The following is a 6,794-nucleotide window of genomic DNA, read 5'->3' on the forward strand; positions in this document are numbered from 1 at the left end:
TAGACTACAGAAGGAACAGTCTGTGCGTGTTTTACAGTAGCCTGCTATCCTTATTACTTATTTGGATAGATATTACTACAAATCAAGCAGCTTCTTAGCGTTTCCAATCATTTAGGAAAAATGCAAAGCGCTTTTGGACTCAAATTTGTGATTTTTATGAGAAGAAAACGGCAAAAAGAACAGAAAAAAAGATCTGTTTAAGGCTAATTTAGATAAAAAATGATTGGTTTTAGACCGCGCCTTTTTGATAGCCACAATTTCTCAATGAAATTGGCCCAATTAAATTGCAACAGTTTTTGAAGTAAGTTTTTTGTCATTTAGGGAGTATAACCGAGAAGACCCGTCATGTGTTTTATTATTTTATGTGATTGTCCAAATGGCTTATTTGTTCGTGTATAATCTAATACCCTTCAAATGGTCGAGTTATTTTTTTTTAATTTGTTTTAAATAGGTTCACTATTGGTTTTGATTTGTGGAGCATTTTATTTTCCAGTTGTGTTTTAGTTTTTAATTTGTGTTTACTACTCAAAATCAGGTAATTCAAATAATTATAGGAATGATTCGACTAAAACAACATTTTCTTTTTTTTTTCTTTATTTTTAGAAATATTTGATTATTTTTTTGAAGACGGATGTAATAAATTAGTTTTTGTATAGGTCTACCTTTTTGTATAGTTCTGTTATCAGACCACTCACTGAAATGAAACCAATTGAAGAAGACTTTTTTAAAAAATTATTTGGATTCTGCCGCTTTCTTTTGTTCATGTTAGAAATTGATTAAGCTTCGGTCATCTTTTTATAGGTATTAGTGAATGCTCTGTAAAAATGACCATTGATATTTCGTGTGAAATTTTTGGCGAACCATAAAAGAGGCTAAAAGCTTGTTATAATCTAGTTTTCTGCTCATTTGAGCCTTAAGGATTTAATTTCAAGCAATTAAACAAATGTTTCGAGGTTTTTAGCGTAATTTTGGAAGCTAAAAGATTCAAAAAAAAATAAAATTTTTCTGCAAAATAAATTAAAAAATTTTTAATTTTTTAAAATTTTTTTTTTGTTTTCAAGTAATTTTTTGGATTTTTTTTTCCGATTTGCCTATTTTAGTTTGACTGTCGAATATCCCTGAATCATAGTTTAACGTCAGATCTTTTTCGTCGTACACATCGCAGAAAAAAAACTACACTAATTTGAAGAAAAAAAAGTAGTTTTTTAAAGACTACAATCGGAACATTCTGTGCATCTTGCACAGTAATCGGCTATCGCTGTGACTATTATGGATCGATATATAGATCGAAGAGAAAAAAAGACCTGTTCGAAGCAAAATTAGATGAGCTTGGTTCATTTTGGCCGGCACATTATTGATAGCTAAAATTTTCATATGAAGTTGACCGGATTATCAGACAGCAAAATTTGAGATTTCAATTTTTCTTCCTTTAGGGATAATAACCGAAAAGACCCGTCATTGGTTTTATTGTTTTTGTGGTCGTCCAAATGGCACATTTGGACGTGTATGTTTTAGTACCCCTTCAAATGGTCATTTTTTTGTAATTTTATTCTACTTTGGTTCATTATTTGTTTTGGTTTTTGGGAGGAGTTTCTTTCTCGGGTTGTCTTTTAGTTTTTATGTTTTGGTTTTCCATAAATATTGAAAGGTTCATTATAAGCGTTTCCAATCGCATTTCAGTCAGCTCTAGAAAATATTTAAGAAATTGTTCGAGCATCTAAAAAAAACGTTTTTAACTTTTGAGCGCACTTCCATGTCAATACCAAATTAAAACAAAATGGACAAAGATAACGCAAAAACTGAAAAGATAGCCCAGTTTTTTTGGTAATCATTCTGAAGGCAAATGTACTGAACTAGTTTTTGTATAGGTCTACGCTTTTGTATAGTTTTTTAGGCCACGCACTGAAACGACACGAATTGTAAGAAGACTTTTTGTTTTAAATTTTTTATTTATGTGATCTGAACCTTTCGCGCTAGTTGCACAGGAAATGATTATCCTTCTTTATTTAGTTCTGCTGCTTCTTTTGTTAATATATGCATTTGATTGCTCTTCGGTTATCTTTTTTGTTAGGCTATAGATACTGTTCTGACATAATAACCATTCAATTTTCGAGTGAGTTTTTTTTCATGAACCCTAAATGAAAAAATAAAGTCTTTGCAATGTAGTGTTATATTTAAACGTATGCTGTTCTAAAATTGGTAATTTTAAACTCATTAGGGATTTTTATTCTGACATAATGTCTAATTTGATGATTGGTTTGCAAGTATTTAGCGGTCAGTTTGATTTTTATTTGATTTAACTGTTAGTCAAGGTAAAATTTTAATGAGATTTCTAGAAGTTGTTTGCGAAGAAACAAGACAAGAGACAAAAAATAGTGGATATAAAGAGAAATAACATTAGTTGATAGTTGGGATAAACTTAGTAACTTGGGTACGCGAAAAATTTATTTTTATGTCTATTACAGTCTGCTTTAAACTATCTGGAGAAAACGCAAAAAATTTGAAATCTCATAATGAATTAAGATTAGACAAAAAACGAAAAGTACAAAAAAGTACAAAAGTCAATTTTTTTTAAATATAAATTTCTCATCAATTTACTTGGTAGTTCCAGCGTAATTTTTGAAATATTAAAAAAATGCCAAAATGACCAATATTTTGGATAAAATTTGGTTGATAATTTCAAAGAAAAAGTGCACTTTTAATTTCTGGTGAAATTCTAACCATTTTTATTTTCTTCGCTTTAATCTTCAAGACTAATTTTAGCCCAATTTATGAAAACGCGATAGAGTGTTCGAATGTTGTTCGTTGTGTCCGATTAATTTAGAACAGCACTGTACTAAATTTGGTTGCGCTGGATTTATATAAAAATGTCTAGGCAAGTGGAAGATTTTCTCTTGCCAAAATTTAACGATTGTGAATTTTTTTTGTATTTCATTTAGGTTTTGGGCTTTTTTCTCTTCCCCAACTCGAATGAACATCAGTTTTATGACGTATTGAGCGGTTTTTGCAAGGTTAAATATGAAGTCCGGATATACTTGGAAATGCTAAATAAATCTTTATGAGAAATTATATAACAATCGGAAAATGTTGCCATAGATTTTACCAGCACCAGCAGAAACTCGCAGGTTGGTGAAAAAGAAAAAGAACTGGACTTTGAGAAATATTTTCACATATATACTACATATATGCATATATACTTCACATATATCCGGACTGTACAAGAATTATTTTCGGATATATACTATTTTCTTAACAACGGTGAGTTCATGATTAGTTGAAATCCACGACTTTCAGATCCTTTCAGTTAGACCTTTTGCAAGTATCCAGGTACTTGGTGTTTTTGATGCTTTGAGAAGATATTGTTTGTTTGTGAAGTTGATGTTTTGACAATTAATCATTTTGAAATTAAGTTAATACATCTGTTCCTGTTTTGTTGGCGTCTGTGAATGAAGTTTTTTCCCCAGAATAATTATTTTTGAAAAAACTCAAAATCAGAAACAAATCCTTATTTTTCTGCAACTTTGAAGATTTATTTTGAAACATCAAAAATCTTAGTTGAAACATCAAAAATCAAACATGAATCTTAGTTCTATTCTTTTTTGAAATTGAAAGTGGTGTGGGAGGGGTTGTGGAAGGGGGTTTGTTGGGTTTGAAAGTAGGGCCGGATGCCAAACGTTGAGGGAGTGGGGTGGTATAAACTGGGATTAACACGTTTGTTCGGGTTTTAATTTTTCAGAACGTTGATTTTATAGAATTCTAATGTCTGAAGATATTTTAAAAATATAATTGGGCAAAATTTTCGGCCAAACGTTTCAAAAGTTCAAAAAACTAATTAGTTGTAACAATTTTCCGTGATTTTTGAGACCTAAAAATTTGGTTATAGTGTCAAATAATCGATTATAATTGATTTTTGATTATTAAAAAAAAAGATTTAAAATCCCTATAAAAATATCGTTTACTCCCCGTAAAACTCCAGTGCGTCTTCCGACAGCGTCATTTCACCCTTGAATGTATATCTACGCATGTACTTTTTCAACATTCATGACTAAGTTTTCCTGCAATGTCCTGCGAAATTTAGGAAGTCTGATATTTACGAAATGTCAATTAGGTTTTGCAAATAAACAAGACTGTTCGTATATCAAAGCCTTGAATGTTCCTGTTCCGACTGCACTTTACCTTTCATTTTTTCGAAACAATAAAAGATAAAATATTTGCATGTAACATATGCAGTCAAAAAAGCTTAATCAAGAAGTCAAAAAGTAAATAACTACCCCAAGCATAATTATTCCTCATTCTCTTTGAAAGTCGGATCAATAAAATTGCTCGAATCAGAATGCACCTCTGAACGTTCTGACTGCTTTTTCAGTTGTACGGACTAGTGTTTGCTTTTAAGGAGAAGATTAAATTAATAAAAAACAAGACTGCTCGTGTCAGGGCAAAGCCCTGAATGTTCCGACTGCCTTTTAGGGTTTATGGAGCAGCAGTAATAACATAAAAAAATTAAATGAAATAAAATAAAATGAAAATTTTTTTTTGTAAAATTTGAAATTTTTAATGAAAATCATCCCCCCACACGCCATATAAAGTACAAAAAGAGAGATTTCGTTCCTTGTAACGAATCAATTATGGCAAATAAGCTTCGTTCAACCAATTTGGAACTATTTATAGGACGGATTAAATCTCCGCCTACGCGTTAATAGCGCGAATTATATCGCTAGTTCGTTGTCCCAAATTGGTCAAAATGGCAATCTTTAAACCCTCATAACTTTACGAAAAAAAATCACAGGTGGAATATTTTTTCAAATTTAAGCTCAGGACAACAATATCTTTTGAATGATACAAAAAAATTCGTCAAAAATGGCTAGTTAAAAAGTCGAAATTTGTCTGAAGAAAAAAAAACCCACCCCGAGCACAAATATTTCGTTACTTTTGTATCGAAAGTCGGAACAATAAAACATTTTCTTTTGAACATCGTCTTCCCTTACCCTATGTAAAATGCAAAAATTATTTTTTGTCTTTAGCAAAGTTTTAATTTATTTTAAGCGAATTTATTATTTTGTCAAAATTGGATAGTTAAAAAGAGAAAATTGTCTGAAGAATAACCACCCAAGCGTGAATATTCTGATATTTGTTTCGACTTTAGTCAAAACAAAAATGTTCTTACACCTTGTCTTTAGATTTTGGTTTTTAAAAAACATGTGGGGAAAAATGGAAAATTCGGCTTATAACACGAATGATTTGTGATCATACGTCAAGGCCAAGATTTGAACTTTCCGACTGCACTTAAGATCAAATAGAATTAATTTTGTTCAATAATTGACTAAAAATTATAAAACAGCGTATCAGAAAGCTATTTATCGCGTGTTAGATATCCCAAATTGGCCAAATTAGAGCCGTTTTAAAACTCCCGTTACTGTACGAAAAATGATCACAGGTATTTTCTCTAATTTGAGCTCATTACATCAGTATGTTTAAGATGGTAAAAATTTTTTGTCAAAAACGTTCAGTTAAAGGATCACAGGTATTTTTTCTAATTTGAGCTCATTGCATCAGTTTGTTTAAGATGGAAAAAAAACTTCCAGTCAAAAACTTTCACTAGAGTGAAAAAGTTTCAGTCAAAATTGAAGAATAACTGAATAAAAAACCACCCCAAGCATAAAAATTCCTCACTTTCTGCAAAAGGGGGAACTATAAAATTTGTGTGGAATGAGTTGATTTGTAAAAAAGAAAAACGTGCCCACCAAAGGCTTAGTTTTTTGACCAGAAGTATGAATGTAATTTCCGTAACTTCTGAAATGGCATAAAAAAGAAACTTTTCCCAAATAGCATAAATTTCAAGCTTTCATTGTAATGCAAACGTTTTCTATCAATTTCTAATTCTAAAGTTTTGTCAGGAAAGAAAACATGTGAACAAATTTTGGAGTTAATTGTTTTCAAACAAACTTTAAGCGACAAAAATTTCGTCGGAAAAATTGAAAACAAGAAGCTAATCTGTAACCACAAGTTTATGCTTTTCACTTTTGATGAAAAAGTTCTACAATTTTTTCAAGATAAAATGGCAATTAAAATTTGAATTGATTTTTTGGCTAATTTTCTCACTTGGTTCACGAAAAAACTTTTCTCGATTTATCAATTCAACTGTTGCATGAAATTTATTCCATTTGGGAAACTTCTAATTTGTATGCCATCTGGGAATTATGTCATCTGAGACGTAATAATAAATTCATCCGTGGAGAAAAAAAAGAAAATCTTGCTTGACGTACATTGGCAATTTTTTAAAGGTTCTGTGTAATTTATGTAACTCCTCAACAAATTGTGTATAATTTATGAAAACATTTAAGACACTTTTTTATATTGCCAGGTAATTGCTGACAAAAAAAACACATTTTTCAGCGTTGAAATTTTTATGAAACAAACAATTAATCAATAATTCAAAATAGACGTCTGGTTCTGCAAAATTGACGTCTAGTTCTGCGCGACAGAGTGACAGTATTTGAAATTAGAATCCGACCAAAAGCTTATGGGCTTTCCTAAAGTGCCCACCTTTAGAGGGCGGTAGCTGAGGAAAAAACAATCAATTGGTTAAAGCGTCTCAATCTGCTATCTATTCGTGTTACAAATTGAATTCAGATTTATTCTTTTCTATCTAACTTTATCCTGCTGACGGATGCGGGATAATGCATGTCTTCGGAAGTTCATTTCTGTTTACTTAGCTTCCTTTTCTTTCGCCAAACGCTCATTAAAGGGTCGCCCTATTTTCGATTTGTCACTTTTTTCTGATCTGATTTAATCCA

The sequence above is a fragment of the Symsagittifera roscoffensis genome, chromosome 4, assembly GCF_963678635.1.
Source record: "Symsagittifera roscoffensis chromosome 4, txSymRosc1.1, whole genome shotgun sequence".
Lineage (NCBI taxonomy): Eukaryota > Metazoa > Xenacoelomorpha > Acoela > Convolutidae > Symsagittifera > Symsagittifera roscoffensis.